General features: G+C 40.6%; 2 protein-coding genes across 2 annotated transcripts in view; both read right to left on the reverse strand.

Annotated features, from left to right (window-relative positions):
• LOC138002495 (fibrillin-1-like) overlaps nt 1-27,500 on the reverse strand; it is a 472,982-nt gene that overhangs the window by 283,081 nt on the left and 162,401 nt on the right. The gene's annotated exons all lie outside the window — the stretch shown is intronic.
• Nucleotides 1-27,500, reverse strand: part of LOC138003773 (uncharacterized) — a 104,825-nt gene that overhangs the window by 72,172 nt on the left and 5,153 nt on the right. The gene's annotated exons all lie outside the window — the stretch shown is intronic.

The raw sequence follows: 27,500 nt of genomic DNA on the forward strand, positions 1-27,500 counted from the left end.
AAAAATTAAAAAAGCTATATACAATGGTTTGTATATAGCTTTTTAAATTTTTAACTTTTAAACTATCCTGAAGAAGGCCGAAGGCCGAAACGTCGATTAAACGCTGGAACTGTCAAGAGTTTGTCTCTTCGTCGTTTTATTATACCTATCTATATATATATATATATATATATATATATATATATATAATATTGATAAATTAGACAAATGAATATCAAATTAAGTAGTGCTACGCAATATTAAAAGTAAATCCGTGACTGTATAAAATTCTTAAAAGCGTCTGGAAATAGGTAAGTCTTTAAATGAATCCACCGATGTTATTTCACTCAATCTATCAGGTAAAACATTCCAAGGTTTGGAGGTGGCTGCACAGAATGCTTGATCCCCCAAAGTTTTCTTGGTACGTAGTCTTGGATGTTGTAGTAAAAGCTCGTTTTTAGATCTGAGCAAGTAGTTAGATTTAGATTTAATAGAATAAGTCCGCTAATATATGTTGGTGCCATATCATTGATCGCCTTATAAGAAATAAGAAATAACTAAATCCTTAAATATTATTCCGAAAGTGCTCTTGAAGCTAGTGTAGTAGGAAAAATATTGGTGAAATATGATCAAAGCGTGAAGTATTACAAATAAGGCGCGCGGCAGTATTTTGAACACGTTGTAACTTTGATAGTTGAACTTGTGGCAAACCATAAAACCAACTGTTACAATAATATATTCTACTCGAGACCAATGCATGTACTAATAATTTCGTAGATTCAATTGATAAAAATTTCCTTATACGCCTAATATTATGTGAATAAAAATAAGAAGCACTACATATTTTATTGATGTTTGTAACCATACTGAGCTGCTGTTTAATCCAACAGCCCAAGTTCTTGGCTACTTGATGGGGGGCAACCAAATGATCACCTACAGCAAGGGGTACATCAGACAGTTTATCCAACTGCTGTCTAGTGCCGATGAGTAGATATTCAGTCTTATCGTCATTAAGCTTGAGAGGGTCCAACAACATCCACTGACGAAGATCCTCTATGCACCGTCGTTAGCGTTGTACAATGGGAACCAAGTATCCCATAAATAGAACGGTAGGAGCGGTTTCAGCTTAAGAAATAGAAAATGAAAGGTTTACATTTGTAAGCTCGTGTTGTCGTTCAAAACCTCAAATTTGGTGATTTCAGGTCGTCGTTGGGAAGAGTAGTATCGCAAATATACGTGATAAAATGAGTGCCATGTGCCGCATGATTATTTTTCTTCTTTTAAACACTGATATTGTTGTTTTGTGTCGTTCTTATTGACGACGGCGTCGTAGATCTTAAATTCCTTATTATAAATAGTGTTTTTCAATAAGAACTGTCACCCAAGAACCATAAGGGTTGCACCACTGCCTTGGTCGGGATAACTCGTTCCCTGGTTTTCATGCACCTTCTGACTTTGAAGGACGGTGCCTACTATTGTTATTGCGCGTACGTCCTGCGCATCTCCAGATACTCGGATACATTGCTTTGTATTTTAAAGCGTTTTGCTAATATTGTTGATTAATTATCTCTGAAAAATGCGTGGTTACCTCCAATTTTCTTTTTGGATTTTAATAACACTTGTTGAGATCTGCTTTTCCCGCATATTCATAAAACCGCGCAAAAATACCTTTGAATTAGGAGGCACTGTCCTTAAGAGTTTTCGTTTCCGGCTCTGGTGTATCGCTCTTTATAATAGAGCTGATGTATAAATGTTTTTGTACCTATTTCAAAGCTAAAGAAATTTTACAGTGACTTGGCCGGCCAACACGCCCATATATCACCATACATCATCTAGCGCGAGTGTCCTGTTAAGTAGTGCTTGCATTTTTAATGTTACGTTCTAATTTACTACGTTCAAGCGAACGTAAATCATTTTCATCTTATAGATCCATAAAGCAAACTGAACCACAGGTGTGAGAGGATCGCAAGCAAACCCAAACACAACTTTTAATGGACATATACAAGAAGTACTCAATTTCAACAAGCGGAACTTAACATTACAAACCTAGGCTACGCGACACACTTAAACTAGAGTCGGCCTCTTTAACATACATATCTTTTGCCACATCAGTTTTCCATCGGCCGCGCAATTTCAATAATCTCTCGGAAACAACTTTGGAATCGTCGTTTTTCACGACATAAGTAATCAAACCTGATTGTAAACTATGCAGACCATAGACCTTTGGATCGCATCCCAGGAGGCCGAGAGCTTCCTTAAACACTTCCCAGCATGTCGAATACGAAAGTCTCGAAGAACGCATCAGATATTGGTCTTGCTTAAAGGACTGAACAGCGGAAGATCGCTCTTTGAAGTCAACTTTGCTTCGCGCATATATCTATGCAAAATAGAAACTGGACAACATTTGGAAAGGGTTTTTGCAATGTACACAATTTTTTTTTTTTTTTAAACGTCCGTCTTACTATGGGGAACAAAATTTTTTGGTGATCTTCGAGAAAAACTATGTGCTTACATAAGATATTACTAATCTCACTAAAGCGGAAGAAACCCGCAAAACCTAAGGTACAAAACGCAGCAATTCTCAAATCCTTCAATGAAGGTCCTTCAGAGGCAAATTTTTAAATTAATTTCTTGATGAGCTCCGTGCTGAGCGGCTCCTTCTTCAAGATGGGGTTGCTTTTTCTCCTCTTTGCCGACTCGATAACATTCTTGGCACACGCGTCATCAAGCGGATTTGGGCCGTTAATAGGAACAAACAAGTGGAACCATTTCAGGGCGCCATGCACCATGACCAGAACCGAGTATGACTTGTATTGGTGAGCGAAGAGCTGGACTAAATAAAGAGTCACTACAGTAGGGCAAAAGGGATAACTGTCAGCAGCAGAGGTCTGCCTGCACCAGCTGCACCAGGCAAGAAATCTCCTTATCTCAACAAGATACTTCTTGGCGGTTGAATCAGCTCTGGATTTTAATATCATCTCGACAAAAGTACACCTATCGAAGATGACCTGAGCGGGAGCCAACTTCCAAGGTATGGCATCTCCATAAGTTCAAGCTTTATCCCTCAATTGAAAACGAGCCAGTCTCAATATCATTGTGAGGGCACCATATCCTCGAATTACTTCCTCTCTCAACTTTCCTTGTTTACCCACGACCTGCTTTCATACCTGGTTTATCTGTTCTATTTTACGTACTTTCCTTCCTCTTTTTTTTTTCCCTCATATACATACACCAGCCTTCACATCATGTGTAGCTTAGCCTACTTCACCTTCGAAATATCTAATTTCTCTTTTCCTCTTGAACGAAAATCAAACCTGATGCCTGCAACTTGCCCACGGAAACATTTCGATCCCAAAAGGGAATTTGTACCTGCTGTGCACGAGAGCACGATAACCATCTTCCAGAACGTAACGTTGCACAGCAGCAGCATAGGTACAGGCGATTAAAGGCCAAAAACGAGACGATGGCCAAAACAGGATCACCAGTGTTGCCAAAGCCCTTTGAACTTCTAGGTAATGTAGGACTCTAGCGATAAGAACTACTGGCGGAACCACAAGGCAGTTCTCTGATTCCATGCTCTTAACGAAAAAATCACCTCCGGCACTTCTAGGATTCCAGAATCTCGACAAGAACTTTTCCATTTTGGCGATGTAAAAAGTGGCCATACAATCTACCGAATGGGGTCCCCAGGCTGCTTCTAAAGTGGCAAAGAAGCTCTCAGTTATTTGCCAGTCGTCAACGTCGATAAGGCGACGAATAAAGTCCGCCTTCTCGTTCTCAGGTCTGGGTATCCATTGAATCTCCAGCTTAATCTTGCTCCTTAGGCAGGCTCCGAGTATTTTAATCGTCAATTTATGAAGATCGAGCTTCATACTACCAACATCAACAATTTTCGGCGCTGCTTGACTATCCGTGTACCATTTTATATGAGAGCTTTCTAACACAGAATTAAAGAGTCAATTGCAAAATCTATGACAGCGAGTTCCCCCCAAGTCGAACTTTTGGAGTCCTTGCTGGAATCCCAAAGCTTATGACAAACGTGTTGGGAGTCAAGAGATATAACTGCACCACAACCAGTTGCACTGGCATCAGAAAAGCCAAACAAGTGAGGCTTTCTGTCCAAAAAACAAAACCTGGGCTTAACAAAATCAATATTTTCCTTCCAGAAAATAATATTATCCTTCGTGTATTGATCCACTTCTAAAAAGGCATCCCATTAAGGTGCGCACGCGGAAGACATAATACGACTTACATTCCCCACCACGGGACCAGTAGAAATTATCTGCCCAGTAAACGAAGCTAGCAGAAATCACAAACTCGCGATCTATATTATGGAGCAAACTGTTGATACTATTTTCGCAACTCTTCTCTCACTGATTCCAATAGCACAACTATCACTATGCCATATAATACCTAACCAGAGAATACTTTGGCAAGGCTCCCAAACAGACGTATCATCGTTAGACACAAAACATGCACTAAGCAAGTCATCTTTAACCGTTCTGCTGAGGGAAGCGCATGCGTCACGCTTACTGGCTATACCCCAGCCATCATCCACGAAAAGAGCAATGCATGCCCCGTTTAACCTTTAGTGCTTGTCAAGTGGTTTCTGAACTTTAGTGGAAATATGTGGCGTGGAGGAAAGCCCAAAGGGCAAGACCGTAAATCGGTAGAATTGCGGTCTCTTAGAAACGGGGTCAACCCACAAAAAGCCAAGGTAACATTCAATTTGGTGATCGGTTGCAACCTCTATATGATGATAACCGCTCTTAAGATCGAATGTGAGCATGTAAGCCCCCAACTCAAAATATGAAATGGCCACTTTCCAATCCTCGTATTTTATACGTTTCTTCTGCAAATGCCTGTTCACGTATCTCAAGTCCAAAATTAGCCTCTTGTTACCGTTGACCTGCAGAGGTACAGAAAGGGGGTTGACGACATATGAGGGTACGGCACACCGACTAACGCGGCCAGAATGAAAAAGCACTTTTAACGCACTCTCAACAAATTCTTCATGCTCCAGCACTGATCTGTTGTTCTTAAAAGCTGCGGGTTCCGGAAAAGCAAAGAAATGTAACATATATCCCTCTTCTATGACGCTAAAAATGAAAGGAGATGCACCGATGCCTCTCCAGAAGTGCAAATTCTTACGCAAATTTCCTTTAACCTGTTCCTCAAACTTACTACTATCGTCAAATTCGTAGGCGTCATTATCCTGCAGTACCTGAACTAAGTCCTCGTAACCTTCAGAAGAGGACTCACTGTCTGGGATTTGATCCGGTGTGGCATTTCTAGGTAAACGCCGGCACGTTGGCCATACTGGCATTATTGGATCTGCCACCACCTTGGCTGAGCCATGCATAACGGCATTGATTGAGGTTAGACTCTCTGCGGCCTGAAATGGAGACAAAGCAGTATCAGAAAATTAAGGACAAATAAATCGGGTGGGCGGGCGAGTCGCACGCATACGAGGAGCAACTGACACTGTTCTCCATAGTAAATCGCTACAAGAAAAGAGCAAAGTGCTGGGTCGCTAGCGTTAATGGAAAGTGGCGCGAACAACCAACCTTAAAAACCCTTGCATGAACAATAGAAACTCCAACGTGCAAATAGGCGCTAATGACCTTGCAATACAGTTTCCCAAGGGAACACAGTGCGCAAAAAAGATATCAACCATATGAAAATATATTTTTACACATGGATTGCAGGTATGGCAGCCCCTTGTCCCATTAATCCATTCTCTAGATATCTCAATTAACGATTATCATTCCTTCCTAATTTATCTATTCTCTGCTTGCACAAATCCCACAATAAATTTCTCTTATCCCCAAAAATGTGCGTATGAATTGTTTTCGATTTCTCATTTAATTAAACATCTTCATGTCCCAGGAGAAATTTCAAATGATACTTTAAGTTATTCCATATTCTACTTGTACGCGGTAGGTCACCGGGCCTAACTTTGATATGATGACACCCTTGGTCCATGGATCGCGACTCTTCCTATAATCTCGGGTGAGGACAGGATCTCCAAGGCTCAGCTGTCTCTTTGGTGCTCTTGGCTGAAAACTAGATGGTTTAGCGACTTTCTTTCTCAGGTCTGGACGAAGCAGATCTAATCTGGTGCGTAGTATGCGATTCATTAGCAATTCTGCTGATGTACATCCGGTAGTGGTGTGCGGAGTGGTGCGATAACTTAGCATGAATGACGTTATCTTCTGAGTTTGGGTCCATGGACCACCACTCGTGTTCCTCTCAACAAGCATCCTTCCTCCACAGTGAGCTCATTTCTTTTGAGGTAATAACTTTTCAGGTTATCTGGAACCTCGACCTTACCCGGCCATCCATTTAGAGTGAAATGTGCCACTCCTGACAATGTTGGATCACGTGAGGTTTCTTCACAAAGAAGTCTGGCATCCACAGGTATTCTAGCTACTTGAAGCCTGTTCACTTCCTTAGCCTCTTCTTCACCGGGTGAGTCTTCTGTGGAGGTCCCACACTGCAGTATGGAAAATGCGTCTGCGTCTGCATTTGCATTTTGTTTGGAGGACCGGTACTTGATATCATATTGGTATGCTAACAGCTGGATAGCCCATCTTTGTAAGCGCGATGCCGCTATGGGAGGTATCCCTTTCTTTGGATCAAACAGCAACGTCAAGGGCTGGTGGTCTGTCAACAACGTGAAACGACGACCATACAGGAACTGTTGGAACTTGCGAATAGCGAAAATAATGGCCAATGCTTCCTCCTCTATCACCGAGTAGTTTTTCTCTGCAGGGGTCAATGCCCGCGAGGCGTAAGTGACTGGACGCTCCACTCCATCGTCGGTGATATGGGATATGACTGCTCCCATCCCGTGTGTTGATGCATCAGTTGCTACCTGCACTTCCAACTTAGGATTGTAGTGGACTAACACACGTGATGAAGTCAGAGTGTCCTTTAGATCCTGAAACGATTTGGCGCACTCTTGACTCCAACACCATGGTGTTTCCTTGGCCAGTAGCTTGTTGAGCGGGCTTGCCAGGGTAGACATGTTTGGGATAAACTTCCGGTAGTAACTGACCAAACCCAGAAATGATTGTAATTCAGTTTTATTTTGGGGCTCTTGCACTTCCCTTATAGCTTTAACCTTGGCTTTCTATGGATGTATTCCATGGCGGTCTACTATAAAGGCAAAATACTCAATTTTGGGTCGCATGATTGCACACTTTGACTTGTTGAGCTTTACGCCACACCTTCCCAGCTTTTCAAGTGTTTTTTGGAGGTTCATGACATGCTGAGCACCATCTTCACCAGTGACAGAGAGATCGTCCAGTATACCTCCTGTCTGACTAAGGCCATTTAGCAGCTTGTCCATGATCTGTTGAAAAATTTCAGATGCCTCTGCTATGCCAAATGGAAGCCTGGTATACCGGTACAGTCTCAAATGAGTTGTTATGGTAACATAAGGCTGTGATTCGTCATCTAGAACCACCTGTTGGTATGCATTGCTTAGGTCTAACCTGGTAAACTTGTCATCCCCATTGAGCTTGGTAAACAGTTCTTCCGATGTGGGGATTGGGTACTCTGGAACATCTAGGTATTGGTTTAAAGTTAACTTAAGGTCTCCACAAATTCTGACTGTTCCATCTGGTTTGAGCACCGCCACAATGGGTGTTGCCCAGTCAGAACTATGAACTCTCTTCAACACACCTTCTTTCTCCAGACGACCCAGCTCAGCAGCCACTTTATCTCTGAGTGCAAAGAATACAGAGCGTGGTTTAAAATACTAGGGGTGTTGCATTTTCTTTAACCACGAGTTTAGCCGTAACCCCACTAATGGTTCCTAATTCACCATCAAATAGGCCGGGGTACTGTTGCACCAGGTTTTCTAACTTCGGTTTGGGAGAGTTAGTTTGGTACACTTGGCTAATTTCTTTCCAATTCAACTTGAGTGTGGACAGCCAGTCCCGTTCCCTTAAGGCAACTCCACCCCCTTTTGTGATAATTACAAGCAAATCAGCTTCTTGAGCATTGAATCGGACATGGACAGTGGATTCGCCCACTACAGGTACGTCATGACCCAAATAACTTTTCAAAGTCACCTCCGACTCTTTTAAAGGCACAGAACCGAACTGATCTCTTCACATAGTTTCAGATATCACAGTCACAGATGTTCCTGTGTGCAATTCTAATTTGCATGGAATGTTATTAATATTCAGTGATACCAAGATTGCATCGGCTTTTCTCCTTGAAGAGTGCGATACAGTAAACATAGGCCAATCACTACGGGAATTCTTTCCCTCATCTGAAGAAACTTCACTATCAGAACCAACTTCCTCTTGAGTGTCAACAAATTTGATCTTAGAATTTCTCCTCTTTTTCTTAAATTTAGCATCTTTGCTCATCTTCTTCGATTTAGACTTATTTTGAATTGCAGACTTTGTCTCATCTCTTAAATTACTTGGTGTTAAAATCAGAGGCGATCTTAAATGGAATGACCATATAGACTATATTTATTGTAAGGCCGCCAAACGTTTATATACCTTAAGAGTGCTTAAAAGAGCTGGCGTAGCGAATAACAACATTGTACATATTTATTAGTGTTCAGTCAGATCTATTTTAGAATATTCTGTGGCTGCTTTGCAAGACATCCGTGACTATTTGTCATCGAAATTGGACTCTATACAAAGGAGAGCCCTTAAGGTAGTTTTAACCGGGTGTTATTTATAAGGAGGCCCTGGCCATATCTGGCCTCCCAAGCCTAGAAGTCAGGCGAGAAACATTAAGTAGGAAGTTCATTGCGACATGGAAATTCCGCCCTCAGGCTAATGTTTATAATGTTCCTTGTGATCTTAGATCTGGGCGCGAAAAGTCCGTTCGCCAGGAGGCAAGAACTAAGAGAGCTTATGACTTTATTACTTCTAGATTTCTAGATTAATTGTTATGTAGAATATACATTACTATACTTTAATTCAGTTTGTACTTAGTTTTAACTGCAAAAAGTAGATTAAACGATATATATGTATATATCGTGGGGGGAGGGGGGGGGGCCGCTGGTGGGTTTTGGAGGAGTGTAATTTGAAAATTGCATGACCCCTCCCCTCCCCCAATGTCCGTTTTTTTCCCATATACATTGCTTTTTTTTTTTTGGGAGGAGAGGGGGGGGGGGGGTGGGGCAAAAAGATGTGTATTATGGGATTTTTGCAAGTAGAGAATTCTCGTTAATTTAGAAAACTGAAAGCTCGATGTGGATTACGGGAAATGGTCCTATATGTTTTTTTAAAGACCACTGACTTGTAGGGACTTAAGACTAGAACCTGGAAATGTTAATATTAATCTGTCACCTGACCACCGCACCGCTAACTGCTAAGGGAGAATATTTGATAAAGCTGTATTATCCTTCGGTAACAAATAACATTAAATACTGTAAAAGGTCGGTTACCAAACCTCACGACAAAGCTAAACACTTTACATTCAGGGCTTAGACCTAGTCATTCTTCAGCAGCGATATTTTATGGGACACCGAAATAAATCTCTTTTTTTTAGAGCGTGATGTCATAACCTTCAGAGATGAGGCGAGGCATTACAAACAAATTCCGATTGTCTGTAGCCTTTGTTTTTACCAAGGCAACGTGAGGAGTCGAAAAATCTAGAACAAATTGTTAACCTTTTCTATCGGAACCCTCTTTCCCAACGAAATCAATGAAACCCTCTCCTTCATTTCATTTCATTATTTTGAGCTGTCACCTTACTATGCTAAAAGAAATAGGTCTAGTTCCCCTAATAAAGAAGAAATCGCTATTCGTCTTGAAAAATTGGCTAGCTCAGGAAACCTCAGCTATCTAATCTTCAACATCCGCAGTGTCTCGGAAGACCGACATTAACGTCACAGAGTGTCCCGTAAATGCTGCTCCTCGACAACTTGCAAAGACGTGTGTTCAGGGTAGACGTCGAATGTTAGTCGAACTTAATTCGCCGAACCTATTAAGTTTGAAATATGCGCATGAATGGTGCGAAGTTTGCCGCAATTAAGTTCGACTCAAATTAATTGGTTCCACTCCAGCGTAAGTTCGACTTGCCAAGTCGAATAATGCGACAGTGCTTCGGCGTTTCAGCAAATGCCGTTCTAAACAAGCGCTAAGCTCAATTCATAAATCATGCAAATTACAAAATCGGATTCAAATGTAGTGAACTGCACTAACGTCACAAAAATACCAACTCCCTCATCTGTTAAACGCTATTTTCTTTCTCCTTACGAGCATGCGCTATACAAAGACAATTTCGCGACCGAAAATGGCGAGCTCTCGATAGTCATTGCTGACTTCGCACAGCGTGATGGCAATGACCACCGCCCGCTGCTCCATTGTATGGTGGATCAATATGTGTCGTCTCTGATACATTGTTCTCAGAGCGGTATTTAATTATGCGAGTATTCTCTTTCTATTTTTTTTCAATTAATTATCAAAGAAATGCCCAGCGAGTACTATATCTCGGCATTTCGCTAGCAAGTGCTAGCAGTAACTAGCCAGGCATCGAGCAAATAGAAAACGAGCACGTGCTTATTTCCGTGTTCTAATGAGATGCTACTTGTGAAATAGGATCGATGCAGGCTCGACGTCTGCTATCACGCTTAAATGAAGGCCACTCTTCGTGAAACTTATCTTTAATAAATTCGTTGCGACTAAGATTCGTGCCCTCGGCCTAAGACTTAAACGGATACTTCATGTTATATATCAAAATTGGGCGTGAGATTGAAGTTAATCTCGCAATTACTGGGACAATTTCAGAAGTTATCTCATATTGACTGGGAAAAATTCAGGGGGGTTCAAGGAAAAAATCCCATTGAGGCCGCCTGACTTTTTCAAGTGTCTATATGAGACAATTGCTTGATTTATCTTGGTAAGTGCCAGGATCGTCTTAATCTTTCGTCTCTAACCCGCACTTCAAATACACATTTCTTTGCTTCAAAATTGTTCGTACATCTAATAACATGAATTTCTGGAAATAGGTGGGCTATGGGTCAGAGTCCTGGACTACCACTATGCGCGTTAAGATATTTCATTATTCTCTTCACCACTGGTTACTAGCTTACCGTGTAAATCTTATGACTTTATTTCTTTACAATGATAGAGCCTGCTTATTTTTTTCAAGAGCCAATTATATACCCCATCTTAGTAAATTTTGGGTAAATGTAACTTTAGGGACCCCAACTTAGTCACTTTCTGTTTATGCATAAACCTAACATAAAGTATGTTGTAAATACTCTTTTTCTTTGGCCATCTCAGTTTGGTCAGAAATATCACACAAACAGCGGTGGCAAACCTATAGATTTATCAGAGTGGTACGAGTCCTTTGAGACCACAGTAAGAGATGTGGCAGAGGAAGTCCTTGGCAAGCAGGAAGCATATGGCTTGCCCAGCTGGGTGTCTGAAGAAACCACCAAACTCAAAATACAAAGAAGTCTCCTCAGGCCAGAGCAAGGTGGAGAAACCTTAACACCAGACTGAATGACTCCTGCAAAGTAGACAAGACTGCTGTACTTAACAAACAAATAGAAGATTTGCGTTTAGCTGACGAGAAAGGTCATTATACAACCTCTTGGAATATAATTCATTCATTGTCTGGGAGGAACATCAAAAACCAACGTCAACGTGAAACTGAGGAATGGTGACCCAGCCAAGAATGAAGGAACTCTTCTTGTGGAGTGGATAGACTACTTGGCAGGCAGGAAGCATATGGCTTGCCCAGCTGGACTAACTGCTGCTGAGGTCTTCAGATGGTGACTCTGGAGTTCTGACGTGCCCACGTAAATCAAGAAGGTACCCAGAAAAAGTCTTATGTGACTCCATCTCTCGTGCCCAGTCCCAGCTAACCAGAACTGCCAGTGCTGCTGCTGACCTTGGACTTGTCGTCAGTGCTCCCAAGACTGAGTACATAGCGATCAACTGCTGTCCACAGTCTCAACTAGAAGTATGTGATAGTACAATCAACCATGTATAAGACTTCAAATACTTTGGCTCCATGATGGCATCTATAGTGGGGCATTCAAGAGAAGGAAAGGGCTTGCATGGACAGCTTTTTAGAAGCTGGAACGTCTGTGGAGATAGATAGATGGGTAGATAGATAGATAGATAGATAGATAGATAGATAGATAGATAGATAGATAGATAGATAGATAGATAGATAGATGCTTTATTGTGTTAATAACTTACAGCCATAGGCTGAATTACGAAAGACATCACAATAAAAAGGACATTACAATAAAGACATTACAATAAAAAAATATATAGAATATAACAAATAAAAGGGTAAAAAGAATAAAATTGCTACTATAACTAATTAATTAACAACTACTAAGCGCTGACAACGTGACTAAAAATGAAAGATTTTTGCATCGATAAATCTTGCACAAAGGTAAGGCAAAATCCCGATTCTTCCTTAGAAAGTAATTTGGTGGGTTCTTGGGAGGAAGAAGTTTGTGAAGAGTGTGCTCGGAATCACCCACGACTTTGATGAAATCTCTTTTCTCCTTTTAAAGAGGGTTGGCAAACCTGAAAATTATAGGGCCTGATTGTATGACATACCGGGGTAAATAATTCGCAATGCACGTTTTTGCAGTCTCTCCAGGTCTTCGCTGAGGTAGCCCGGGATAACCCAGTATCTCAATCTCCAATGCTACCATCTATGATCTAACTCAGACTGCCCCGCCAGTGGAAAATGTCAGAACCCGTCAACTGAGTTTCTGGGCCATGTAATTAGGATGCCTGATGATTGACCATGCAAGGAGTATGCACTGTATATTCCACTACATAGGAAGAGGAAACCAGGATGGCATCGAACTCTGTTTCTCAGTTGCATTCAACACCCATTGGGAGACACAGACAGGATTGGCCCGGACAAGCTGTCTAAATTGGCACAGGACCGTTGTGGTTGGAGGAAGCTTGTAGTCGCCTGCTCTGCAGCCGACAGATGATGATGTCTCTTTTATTTTATAGTAAGTGTCGGATCGCCCTTTCGCTAAAATTTAAAAATGATCCCGTTTTAAACTGTGACCAGTTGATGTAACATGGTCTGCAAGAGCCAACGTATGATGACCATTGATTAATACTTGAAAATGCTCAGTTTTTCTGTCATGCAATCATCTTTTAGTTTTTCCGATATAAAAACCATTGCAGTCCCACCAGGCAGCTCTATATACAATCTTCGCCATTTGGCCACAGCTAAGTCTATCTCTGTAAGGAAAGAAAGATTTAATGCGACGAGTGCTTTGAAAAATCACTCTAAGGTCAATGCACCCGTACAATATATTTACACACGACATAATCTGAATTTGTTTACTAGCGATTTTGCTTTGTAGCCCTAAGTAAGGTAAAACTAAGAAAATTTTCTTTTTGGGAACTGTGATGGTTGGGGTCAATGGTTTGTTTTGTTGCTTTTGTAAGACATCATTCATGTTATAATTAACAACACCCCTGGAGTAATGATGTCTTACAAAAGCAACAAAACAAGCCATTGATTCCAATCATCACAGTTCCCAAACAGAAAATTTCTTAGTTTTATCTTAGTTAGGGCTACAAAGCAAAATCGCTACTAAACAAATTATGTCGTGTATAAATAAATTATATGGGTTATCCTTTCGCTTCTACTAAAGAAGTGTTCAAAACTTCAAAGATCTTCAGACTAAAAATGTTTAATGAATTCCGAAGTTCAAGTAAACGCCTTTTTCATAAATACAGTCTCTTCCATTTGGACGAAATTCAGCGCACGACAATAACGTGCTACGTCAAAGGCAAAAAAAAATTGTTATGGACATGTGTTGTTTCAATTACTATTCTGCACAGTAACGATAGAATCCGACAGGGTAAGGTTTTAATTCGTAAACATAAAAGCCATCGCATTTTCTGAGGCGAATCTGAACTTTGTAAAAACAACACCGATTATAAGCACTGAAGCACTCTTGTCTCGTGACAATTCCATCTGCTTGCAATAGGTGCTCTCCGTCAAGGAAACCCATGAAATCGGTCCCTCATTTATGAAACATTATGCAATCTCCAGTAAGCTTCCGCCATTTTTGTGTTGGAGCTTGACTGGAATCGATACCATCCCAGTGAGAGGTTTTCGTCTGTCTTGTTTCCTCTTCCAAAGGACACATGTCGATCCGGTTCACTTAGAACATTGTACTGGGAACATTTTTGTGGAGCTGCACAATCGCAAAAAGGAACACAAAGTAGTTCCCATTGAAGAATTTGAGGCCACAAACCTTATTACTTCGATGAAGGTAAATTATTTATTCTAGATTTTGAATTTTGAGCAAAATTACGATGAAATAAGGGGTTAATTAGGACCAAAACGAAAGAACCTACTACCATTTCAGGATTACGGAGGTGTATAAACTATTTCACGCGTAAATACGATAAAAAAAACTCATCTCACTAACTTACGGACTTATACAAGCAAGCGCAGTAGACACAAAAAGACAATCATCTTCTTATTCGGATATAGAAATTTACAACAGCCTAAACTTGTTATATCCCCTTTTTTGAAACTGTTTATTTATTCATTTATTTATTTATTTTGCATTTGTTGTCGGTATCAATCTGGTGTCTATGAATCTGCATTTGACCATAATCTGAAGAGATAAATCAAGCAATTAAAATTGGATGCACTGTTAAAGAAATTTTAAAAATACAAAATTTTGTCAGTAGGGTATATAGGAAGTAGTCTGGAATCTAGTGTGTTGCAATTAAACAACGTTCCCAAAAGCTCTTTGCATGAACATCGCTTGACATCGAAGAAGGGTACAAAGAAGAATGTCAAATTAGCAAACAAAGAGTAAAAGCTTAATTATATCAATTGGCATTTGCGTGATATAGCACATGTACCTATTTCACAATGATGTCCAGTATATCCCGGATGACAGGTGCATTGGTACGTGCCAAGTCTGAAGGAAACAGTTGCACACGCTCCGTTGTTCTGACAAGATGCACGGGAGCAAGGATTCTGGAAGAACCAAAAGTTTAGAATCAGTCATTATTTTCGTTCTCGGATAAATCGAACGGTTGAATGTCTGTCATCATCCCCATATTTATTATCATTTGTTAGTAATGCAGGTTAAGCGTTAGGGTTAGAGAACTTCAATTAACTAATTAAAATATAAATACTAGGTAAAATACCTTGTTTTTGTACTGTGTCGTGACGGGGGATCAGAAATTCTGAATCCATTTACAACCATGAACAGATAACCGTCTTTGTACTGTACTGTGTCGTGATGGTGGATCAGGAAACAGTTACACATGCTCCGTTGTTCTGACAAGATGCACGGATAAATCGAACGGTTGAATTGGAAACGTTTTCTATGATGTCTGTCATCATCCCCATATTTATTACCATTTGTTAGTAATGCAGGTTAAGCGTTAGGGTTAGAGAACTTCAATTAACTAATTAAAATATAAATACTAGGTAAAATATCTTGTTTTTGTACTGTGTCGTGACGGGGGATCAGAAATTCTGAGTCCATTTACAACCATGAACAGATAACCGTCTTTGTACTGTGTCGTGATGGTGGATCAGAAATTCTGAATCCCTTTACAACCGCGAACAGATAGCGGTTTTTGTTATGCGCAGTATGAGATTTGCGGCGCAAAACAAGGGATTCAACTTAATTGCAAAAGATTTGGTGGCTGAGAAGCTCATATGCTAAAATGCACCCAATTGTAATGCGTTACAAGCCTTAACCTGCAAAATGTTTACTTCAATGACTCTTAACTCTGACAATCACCGCCCCTTCCTTCCCCTGTGATAACTTAAGGCCATGTCCAACATTGTCTGCTGACTGGGAAATACACAAACCACAGTAAATGGGATTTCCCATCGAACGGAACAGTGGAAATTTGCTTACCATTTGCTAAATTTTCCAGTTTCCAGTCTCTCATCAGCCGATAACAATTGCAAATGGTAAGCGCCATCTCTTTGGGCCGGTTTGTTGATTTAGGAAAAACTGTTATCATTTTTCACCGGTCATCCCAACCGGTTTATTCTGACAAATGGTAAGCACCCCTAATTTCCTCAAAACTAGAAGTCCATACACGTTTCTCCCCTAACCATTTTCTCGTCTGCAGCTTAGGGATTCTACGGAATCTTTACTCGACATTTATGACTATAACATGACAAAATGTATTACCTTTACTGTAATGCTAATCATCAACGTTTATTTCATTGAAATCCCGCACAAGTACGAATTGCGGACGTATTTTTGTACTGTGTGGTGATGGGTGATCAGAAATTCTGAATCATTTTACAACCGCGAACAAATAGCCGTTTTCGTATTGTGTCGTGATGGGGAATCAGAAATTCTGAATCCTTCTACAACCATGAACAGAGAGCCGTTTATGTACTGTGTCAAGATGGGGGATCAGAAATTCTGAACCAAGTACGGTGGATGCGCAATCTCTTTTACATGAAATTGTACAATTTGACGGAATGGGAAAAATGGATATATTCTTCCTCGTGGCTATTATCATTATTACTTTTCTCCTCACAATTTGCCAAAACCCTTCGGAAACACTAATTTTTCTAGTTACAAATTCCAATATTTGTTCTGAATTTCCCAAACTGGAACGCCACATTTTAGTTTGGAACGCGTTAACAAAAGGTAACTAAAATCTAAGCGTTAACTGATATAGCTTCATGCGTACTAAGCACTTTAAAACCAGGTCTTAATAATGCACTCACTTTGTTAAACTTCTCGATCGTTTCATTATTAAGATTTTTTCAACGAAGAGAGACTCGTAACGTTGAATACGCTTGATGACATGGGCAGAAGAAAATTTACTCTCCATCGGAAGAAAAAAAAAAAACTTCCGGAGAGAAGAACATCCGAATGTCAAGGACACTTTTTTCTAACCCAACTGCACACAATGGCGGGGTTTATCCGTTAAACCCTGCCAGTTTTTGCGTGTCAATAAAACCCATTCTGATACGCCTTGTTGTCCAAAGCGTTTCGACAAGTGGGACCGAAATAGCCCTGTAATTCTCTTGTTCAGTCCTATGGGAATATGTTTGCATTTTTGTAGGGATAATTATTCAAATTTCGATTTGTTTCGACATAGCATAAAAAGTTACAGTTGCGGTCCAATTCAAAGCTAAACCCTAAAACTAACCCTAAAGCTCTTTTCGAGACAACATGGCTAAGCGTTTCAGGCATCCTCCTGGCTTCTACAAGTCATTATTCAATGATGATCGCGATCGTGCAGCTTCCATGCAAAATATCAGCCAAAGGAAAAGCCTGCGGTGATGGGCGTCTACGAGGTCAAGCGGATCGTGGCAAAAAGAATCCAAAAACGGAAGACGGAGTATTTTATCCAGTGGAAGAACTACTCTCCGTCAGAAAACACATGGGAGTCGGCCGAGCATCTACCACAGGAACTCATCGCCGCCTTCAATTGCCGAGATGTCGATCCACTTCGCTTGGATGAGTGCAGGGAGAGACTTGCTCTTGTGTTTGAGAAGGGTTTGAGATCTCCCCTGGGCTTCAGCATGATGTCCTGCGATCTATCTTTCCTACGATACCCACCGACCTGCGGACAACTCCATACCTCGCTGATGAGGAAGACCTAGTGAGAGCAGGGCTTCGTCCCTTTATTAAGAAATGTTTGACAGTCACGGCCGGTGGTTGCCTCGTCAACACTCCTGTGAAGTTGAAATTGTTCCGGGGCAAGTCGCCCGCCTTTCTTGATGAGCAAGCCGCAGAACACCTTCTCGTCCGGTAGAGAAAGTCCAAGTGTAGTTCACAAAGACCTACTTCACTGGAAACATGCAGTGAGATGCAAACTGCCCTCACAAAACGGCTTCTTTAGAAGCCACCAACTCCAATAAAAGCCAATGACCAACAATGTCAGACTCCAATAAAAGCCAATGACCAACAATGTGTCCCCCGATGTTTCAAATTTCCCTTTATTTCTCTTCTTCCCAGCTTTTCTTATCGTGAATATTTATGCGGAAAAGTAATGGCCACATTAAACGATTAAAAAAATTACTCAATAGGAAAATGGCTATTGAACTAAAGTGAAGCGGAGGCTCTTTTGCAACCTCAAATTCTCCACATTGTTTCGGTAGTAGTCAGTGCGATTGATAAATCGTTATGTTTTGTGCCTCTCGGCAATGACACATTGGTAAGGGCAAGAGGTTTCTGACTTCCATGCTAGACCTTTCTTTTATCAGAGTCGGCAGAAAATTTCGATAAGAGACCAAGAAGGATAAGTTCAGTTTATTGACTTCTGGCCCTTAGGTCCCTCATCGTTGGTTGGTCTGAGAGGAACTTCGCAGCATGAAGAACGATCGGGTCCCTTGGAGAGGAAACGGCGTTACTTGAAGTGAGACTTTTAAATGATACAGTTTGGCACCTCAATTACAATGCCTGATAGCATCGATTGTTTGCGGAGGCGGAGCTTAGCATATATTAATGTTCGGCCGGGAAATTCAAAACATTTCCCTTCTTTTTGTTCTTCTTGTTTCCGAAGAGCAGAAAGGCAAGAAGGTCAGCTGGGGTGTTCGAAAGTTGAATAGAACGACCGCTTGTAATCATCATTTTCCGTTAAAACTTGGCATGAAACTTCCTTGAACAACAAATATTCAAAGCCATATGATAACCGTTATAAAGGGACACTTAAAAGGGAGAAACGTCCAGCTCCAAATTTTTCCTCTTACAGTATTTTCCCTAAAATAGACCAAATTAAGAGGAGAAAAACGACTAAATTCGCGATTCGTAAGATCTTGAAAATTGTCTCATTTAATCCATCAATATATCATCTACAAAATCCGTATGATAACCACCACGAAACACAAGTACGAAGCAGGCAATCTCTAAAAACGTATGCGTCTTCGGCCTTTTTGTGGTCATTTTCTTTATTGTTTAGCTATCGAGCAACCAGATCGAATTTGAATTTTCGCGCTGACTGTGGAATTAAGTCCCGGATGTGTTGCGGCATTCTGCGCGATGTATGGCAACGAGCAGTTACCATTTAAAGTACTATTTAATTAGTTTTATACTGCTACAATTACTTCGGTTAAAGATTACGTCAAGCAGTTAAGTAAAGTCAGAATTACTGTCTCTCATGACCATTCAGGTAATGATTTTGATTAACTTTGAACTCCACGTTCCACCTCCTGTAGAGAACAATACTTGACTTTCTTGATTCACTCGATTTCTTCCACTCAGTAGATTTTCCGTGTACACAAATTTCTACGAAGGACTTCATAATGAACTCTGAACTCTGTATCTTCTTCCCTTTTCAGCTATCGTCTCTTTCTTCTGTTTCTTCTCTTCGAATATAGCAAGGTCAAAGGTTATCACTCCACCATAGTTATCGCAGTTGATTTCCGCTTCGTCACAGTATCGCATCCATCCATCGCATAAGTTCAATCACAGCTGGCCACGAGGGTAAGCCCTCGGGCTACTATCGAACTCAGACGTCCGTGGACAAGGGTTTTTTTTGCAGCCCACTTCACGGACTGTTGATTTCAGTGTGCGGCTGAAAAATTCCGTTCACGTGATAACATTTTTGGAGCCCTGCGGTTTTGAAAATACCGACCACGTGGCGCTAGTCCTTCGTTCTTCCCACGGCCGAGAATAGGAAAAAACCTGAAGAAAAGTTCCACCTGCTTCTTATTTCCTCGGACAAGGCTCTTCCTGGGCTACCTGTTATAGCTTCGGCCGGTTTTACTTGCTGTCAACATCATTTCGCGTTTTTCTCTTTGGGAATACGATAACCTTAAAAAAAGCAAGCCACCATTTCTCCTTAAATTCTATTGAATATACGATTTCCAAAAGATCTGGAAAAAAGCATACTAACAACAATTTTTACAAAAGTGACGACACATTTGAAATTAAATTTGCAAGACATGTTTCGGTCGTGCAACGACCATCTTCAGTTGAAAGTAGAATTAATTTGAAGTTACATTTGAATTTATAATATGCTAAACAAAGATAAATAACAATGTGAAATAAATTGGGAATCTAGCAAAATAGCCAAAGGTAACAAAAAAGAGTGTACAATGGAACATGTTGATTAGAACGAGAGAGTTAAATTAAAATGATATAATTGCTTATTTAAAGAAGGTTGCTCCCAGGAAATATGTAACGCTTCTTTTATCTTGACCTGGAATTTTGTGGTCGCACGGTCTATAAATTCAAAACATTCCGCAGAGCAGGAGTTACGGCATGCCTCGGATTGTTGAAGGTGTTTAAAGATATGTGAGGTCCTGTCCCTGTTTAAGTGTTCGCGAATGCGTGTCGAGAGGTGTCGGCTAGTTTCGCCGACATAGCAAGAATTACAGCTTGCACAGGTAAACTTGTAGACAACATTCGAACAGAGTTCAACAGGCACAGGGTCCTTCACACTAAACATGTTACGGATCTTGAAGGAAGAAAAGGCTAGCTTAACATCAAGATTGTTACAATAACGTTTAAGTAATTTACGTAATCTGTTTTGTGCTACAATAGAGAAGGGCCCAACATAAGGTAATTTTAAAAAATGTGTAGGATTAGAGGGAGGACTAGCAGGTGTGTTCGAAAGGGTCTGAGTTTTTGTAATATACTGCCATTATTAATATGATTAATCTCCTGCACTCGAAGATTTGTTACGTCTGAGTTTTGGTCTAGGTTCGGATATTCTTACTGCAATATATTTTCAAAAAGGATGATATAAACATTAATGCACCACACAACTTTTAATTATCTTGTCTTTGCGAAACAAGCTCGACGTTTTCTTGTAAGGAATTCCGGAAGGTTCTCTGTCCAGGGGAGCATGTTTATATTTGCGAACTAACTCAGCCCTTGCTCTACCGCGGGAGATCGGTACGGATTCCTCATCAATTACCATACATAGTTAATAACCGAGTCTTCCCACAGTTCGTCATTCTGGTCCACCACACAAGCATTAATGTCTGCAAGCATGGGTTGCTTGGTTGCCTCACTGTTTGTCATGTCAGTTATGTCCAAGTTGGATTCATATAACTTTGGTGACCCATAGGCTCATTAATATGGGGCGGCAAATGTAAAAATATTATTTAAGTGCTTTTCCCCTATATTTTGTGTTATTCATCAAATGTCACAAAAGTTGACCTGTAATTTTTAAATAACACATTGAAATACCTTTGCGATTCTTTGCAATTTAAAAAAAAAAATGGAAGGATGCCCAACTTTGCGATTTACAAATCGCAAGATTACGAACTTTGTGATTTATAAATCCAAAGGTTACCACTACTTTGCGATTTATAAATGACAAGGTTAGCTATCTCTCGCATATATAAATAACAAGAGTCGCACATTTGCTATTTAGAAATTGCACCTTTGGATTTGAAAATTGTACATTTGCGATTTATAAATTGAATATAACCGCAAACTCATGAAATTCGTATGTGCGGGCTCGTGGTCTAACTTTTTGATTTTTCGATTGAGTGGAGAGAAAAGACTTGACAGGACTGCTCTCCTCAGTCGTTTCAAGAGAAGTTTCTGAGACATTAATTAAGTGCACACAAATCACCACAGAAAAGTGAGTTTTACTTTTTTTCATCAATTTTATCTTGATTTATGGCGAATCGGTATGAATTGTAAGAATCGTTTTATTGCTATGTTTTCAATTTGCAGAGCTTGAGATCACAGAATCTTTGTCGCATTGCTTCTATCCCGCCAACCGCTCCTTCTCAGGTCTGTACGATTTCATGTGGCTTCATCTTTACCTGTGTCGTTACAAGTTGTTACTAACGAATGAGAGAAGTGATGCTCGGACTTAGGTCGACAACTAGACCAACTGTCTCTTTTTGACACCTGAAAAAAAAATTAGGTGGTTCCAACGGGATTCGAACTCAAATGACCTCAGCGATGCTGGCGCAATGCTCTACCAACTGAGCCATGAAGCAGAATACTTCGGAGCAGGTCAATTCATTGAGCTCATTTGTTTCCGTGAAGGACACCATGAATGAAATGAATCTTTATTAACATTAGCAGAAATTCCATCAGTGTTAAGATCCAAAGATGTTGACAAGTACATATTATATTACATCATTTCGTTCGCAAACGTGTTTATGTTGGACGTAAATATGAAATTCATGACAAAATTATTTTATCCTACTTTTTACTCTTAATTTCCTTTTGACCTATGTAATGTCTGAAGGAGATTCATTTCATTCATCGAGTCCGTCACAGAAACAAAATCCTCTACCAGGTCAGGTCATGGGTTCGAATTCCGTTGGAGCCACCTAAATAGATTTCCGAGTTGCTGTTTGCCTCGGTTTCAAACCGAGTCCTGGTGCACAACCATTGAAATGGAAATGAGTGGTGTGTTTTCATGCAGATCAAATTCATTATCATTTGAATGGTTTAGCTCAAAGACTTCTTCTGTCCACTCCTTTTTGTTGCTGTTATCTTTTTTCACATGACATATTCTAAATTTAGTCCAAACCGGGCTGGCTCACCTCATGTAATACCGGGCTGAAAGACATCCCGGCAAAGCTGCCGGGCCTGGGGCCCGTTTTTCGAAAGTCTCGACAACTTTTCGGGCCCGAAAAGCCATTTGTGAAACTGCCAACCGCTTGTTTTGGAAAACCGATCTTTTGACATGTTTTCAAGGTAACAAAAGGCAAAATGACGGTGAAGTTTGACGACTTAAATCCTCTCCGTTCTTGAGATACAGAGGGAATTTCGACACCCAAAAATAGCCCGGAAAGTTTTGGGACTTTCGAGAAACGGGCCCCAGCTAGGCTCATGTTCAGCCGGGCTTGTGGGGTTTGCGGGGATGGGTTTCAGCCCGGCATTACATGAGGTGAGCCTGCCCGGCTTGGGTTAAATTTAGAACAGTCAGTATAAAATGAGGACTGCAGACTGCGAACAGGTATAAAACGCGATCTAGGTATAAAACAAGGACTGCGGACCGGGTATAAAATGCGGACCGAATGCAAAACACTGTGAAAAAGGCACAAAGCAACGAAATAGCGATAGGCTGACGACATGAATTGAAGTCCGACATGAGAATGGTGGAAAACGTTTTTCGCGCTATAATTATCAACCATGATGAAATGATACATGAAATGGAACATATATGAACTGCGGATATGAAATCAAACGAAGCTATGATCCTCGCAGTTATGAACGCAATTTTTGCGATTGCGTAGAGAAGCCAGAAAAATTCCGGACTTGAACGGGGCTTGAACCCGTGACCTCGCAATACCGGTGCGACGCTCTAACCAACTGAGCTATGAAGCCACTGACCTTGGGAGCTGGTCATTTGTGGGTTTATTGATTCATTCCTCACGGGAACATTAGATATATTATGTCTCCTCAAAACGACGATAGCTCACTGAAGGTTTTAGTTGAAATTGCAAAACGTTTGTATGTGGTATTTATCAGAGGTAAGACACGAAAGTAATTTATGAAATCTTTCGCGGGTCACCAGCTTTATGTTTTAACGGAAATCGAAAAATTTGAAGGACTTCAGTGGGAGATGCTAATTTCCATTCCTTTTTCTTTTTTAAATTCGTGGATTAAAGTACAATTTTGTGATAAATCTCTACTCTCACTTTCTCTAGCCCTGTCGATATTGTAAATGTCAGTGAGCATATCTGTCTACGTAACAATACTTTGACGCGGGATAAGAGTTTTCAAAGGCTTTTTTTTTAAATCTGTATCTGGGCCAGTACAAACCTAGTTTCTATACTCCGTTTTTGAAAACTGAGTTTTTGAGTCATTCCTTGTCCGCAGTACAGTCCGCGTTTCATACCTGGTCCACGTTTCATACCCGGTCCGAGTCCGGTTAGCCGGGACCCCGGCTCAAATTGCAAAGGTGCAATTTGTAAATCGCAAATGTGTAGCCTGCATAGCAAGCGTTTCCAGTGGGCGAGGAGCGAACTCTATTTTCGGCCGCGCGAGAAAAGGGCGAGGTAAAAGAATATGGAGGTGAGAGGGGAGGCGAAAACATTAAAAATCTTCCACGGATAAAGAAACCAGAATATAAGAAAAAAGTACTTAATTAGTAGTTTTACATTTGGCGCCCCATACATAAACGATGATATACTTTGGAGTCACTTATTAATATCCCGTGACCGTAGACCGTAGAGTTCTATCTTCTCACCATGTGCCGGTCGATTGGATTGGCCGTTTTTATGCTAGAGACGTTAAAGTCGTCAAGACGCATTTAACGTCTGAGATGTTAAAGCCGTCTGGCATAAAAACGAGACGCATAAAAGTAGACGAACTAACAGAAAAAAACAAACTTTTCCTGAAAAAGACTGAGTTCTATCCTCGGAAGACACTGGAGACGAGGAAACTCGACGCCAAATAAACTTGAAGCGCGCGAGTATACGAACAAAATAAACATGGCGGAATTACAACTTGTTAAGTCCATTACTCGACGTCCCCAAGAAAGGCAAGATATGGAAATACAAATGTTTTTAAAGATGAAAAATCAATCGAGAAAGCGGCTTTTGCAGGATATGGACAAAGAACTAGATGTGGCTCAGGCACTTGCCTTGTGTGTCATAGCTATAAAAAGACCAAGGAAAGGACGAAGCGTGGATGAAGAAAGGAGTTCCTCGTTCCTCGCGTCTCCTTCAAATTCTTCTTGGCCGCCAAGTTGTTTAAGCGCTAAGCCTTGATTTCAGGATTAAACGCTAACTCGTGCCAGTCGTCTGTGGACGAGTAAGGGCTAAATGCGTCCCAGTAAGGGCATCCCGTTTTTATACTAGACGAATTTAACGTCGGAGACGTTAAAGTCGTCTGTTAAATGCGTCTGCCTTATTTACCGTTTTTATACTAGACGTTAAAGTCGTTTCGAGACGACTTTAACGTCTCTAGCATAAAAATGGCCATTTCAACAGTTAAGTCTACGTGTTGGTGAGAGAAAGGCGGTGCACAAAAAATTGCACGAATGTTTACTTGTTGATGTTGAGAGTCTTTTGCTTCACCTTCGAATTCGAAGAACGCCATTTCTTACCTTCTTTAATCTCTTACTTCTAAATACAGCGGAAGGTGCTTAAACAATTAAGTATAAAAACCAAAAACAGCAATGGCGGCCCACAACCTGGTTGTCATATCTTTGCATCTACTGCACTGGTGCTGGCTATTCCAAATGTACATTTAACGAACAGGGAATTAAGAACACTTATTTTTTCTCTTGAGCTGCTTGGAATTGATTAATAGACCGAATGCATAAATGGCGGCCAAAAATGTATTATTTTGTTTATGTGCTAATGAGATTCACTAGCCTCGCTCTCAAGCAACATTTCTTTTATATTTTGGCAACGCAAACGAGAATAGTGAGACTAATTAGTACATAAACAAAAGAATATTTTTTTTGGCTGCCACTTATGCGTTCGGTCAAAACTGCATGTGCTTATCACCTCCGAGTTAACCAATCATAACGCGCGAAAATTACTTTGCACTTCTCTGATTTGGATCTTTCTGATTTTGGGTCCTTTCGTGTGTTTTTTTTTTCTGAAGAATCAACCTCTTTCATTTGCTTTTGATTTGTAGCTTTATAAACTGACAAATGAATTGAGTAACTTGGAAGCACAAAATACAAGCCACAATAACGAGTCACATTAACCAAAACGAAAAGAACGAAAAATACTCTGACAGCGACACCCAAAGGACTGTTGAATTGACACTACTCGTGTAAACCAAAACAAGCTGCGTTTCTAACGAGCATAAACTTTCCAAAAATCATTAGCAGATAATATATTCTCATTAATTTTACTATCGCATTCAAACCTGCCTGAAAATTCGTCATTATAAGCAAGCAGCCAGACAGCCACATTTACGTAAAAAGCAGGGTGATTATATAATCTGCCTTCATTAATGTTTTGATGACTCCATTTACCAACGTTGTACTTGCCGCCCTCTTTTCCCCACTCATGACATTTTTCGGCTAGGCGAGAGTTATCGTCATTCATTTTGACAAAAGAGCCACAAGCGTAAGGCAAAACATCCGTCTGACCACTGAAGTACTGGACGACAGCTTCACCCGAACTGTTAGCAGCAGTGGTGATGTGGAATGTGCGCCCAGTTGTCTGTTTCTTGCAGTGGAATCTCAGTTGAGTGAAATTCATGTGTGTTCTCAGCTGATTCATGGCAGTTTTGGTAAGAAGCATCTGGTTGCTCGCTATTCCACGGTATGAAGTCTTAAGTGGCGCTTGAGTGGGAGGTGTTGAATTCTCCATCACAACTTTGGAAACAAGTAGCCAGCCCCCTGGAATCAGAGTAAAAGTGTAAGGTTTTCCTTAAACCTAAATACTAAAACACATGTCGAATACACTGGGCGCTTTGTACAGCGGACCCTATGCTCTAACCGTTAATTCACTGTGGGAACGAACTGCAAATAAAGCTCCCGTTGACATTAGTTCTCCTTAGTGTTTGTTTACCTTCACTAGTTGGTCAAACTACCAAAAGTTGAATTGCCTCGTAATCAAAGGCCTACGTCTCTAAAAAAAGCGACTTTCATAATTTACATCTGAAAAGATTATTTTCCTTTTGTAACTCTTGCAGGAGATCACTCGCCACTTTTGACTGATACGATGTAGAAGAATGTGTTAGATCTTAGCGTGCTTCCTTCATTATCGTTCTGTTACTTTTAAGTTTTAAGTTTGTTACTTTGTCGTTTATACAGCTTTATAATGCCCCAATTAGCATTTTGGGAGCGTGTTCGTTAGCCTCTCACGTCATTCCGTATCTCAACGATTTTCGTGGCACGATTGCTTCTTTTGTACAGTCATTTCCTTCCTTCTTTCCCGCCATTTTGTTTGAAATCAGACCCCTTTGCGCAAGTCAAATAATCGCTTAAACGCACAGAGTTCTGGGAAAAGTATAATGCATGTAATGTACAAAATGTATGCATTTGATTTGGCACATGAGAGCTGCAAGGGTTCGACGTCTGAATCAGCGTTGTACTTTTGCCGTTTTAATCGACTGGACCAGTCGAATAGAACGTAGTATTGACTCAATTGCAAATCTGTCGACCTCAATTTATTCATACGTCGCCTTTTTCATGTGCGGAACCAATTAATTGGTTCAGTACATGGAAAGTTTGACGTTTGAACCGGAACTTACACACCTAAGATTTTTCATTTAGAGACCTTTTTGCACTCGAAGTCGCAATACGTTTCATAGTCGAAGTCTCTCCGTTCTTCAAGCAGTTTCCTTCCCTACGTTTAAATTATAATAGTATAGTAACAATGTAAGTATCATTGTTGTCTATCGTCTTTTATCGTTTCTCCTTGCTTTGAATAACTAATCTATTCGTTGTAACTTTTTATTTTGTCACAGTTTCAACCCGTATTATTTCAACCTTATGCCTACATGGTATCCTTCATCCACATCTTGTAAATCAACATCAGTACATATTTAGATTACGCGGTGTTGGAAGCTTACGCCGGTTAGTCATGCGCTCTTAGCAGCTGTAGGAAACGTTGCCAGTTCAGTGCACTTGGAGTTGTACTGACATACGATAACAGACCAAAGTTGCATACCGACTCATTGTCTTTTGGGTTATCTC

The sequence above is a fragment of the Montipora foliosa genome, chromosome 5 (assembly GCF_036669935.1).
Source record: "Montipora foliosa isolate CH-2021 chromosome 5, ASM3666993v2, whole genome shotgun sequence".
Taxonomy (NCBI): Eukaryota; Metazoa; Cnidaria; class Anthozoa; order Scleractinia; family Acroporidae; genus Montipora; species Montipora foliosa.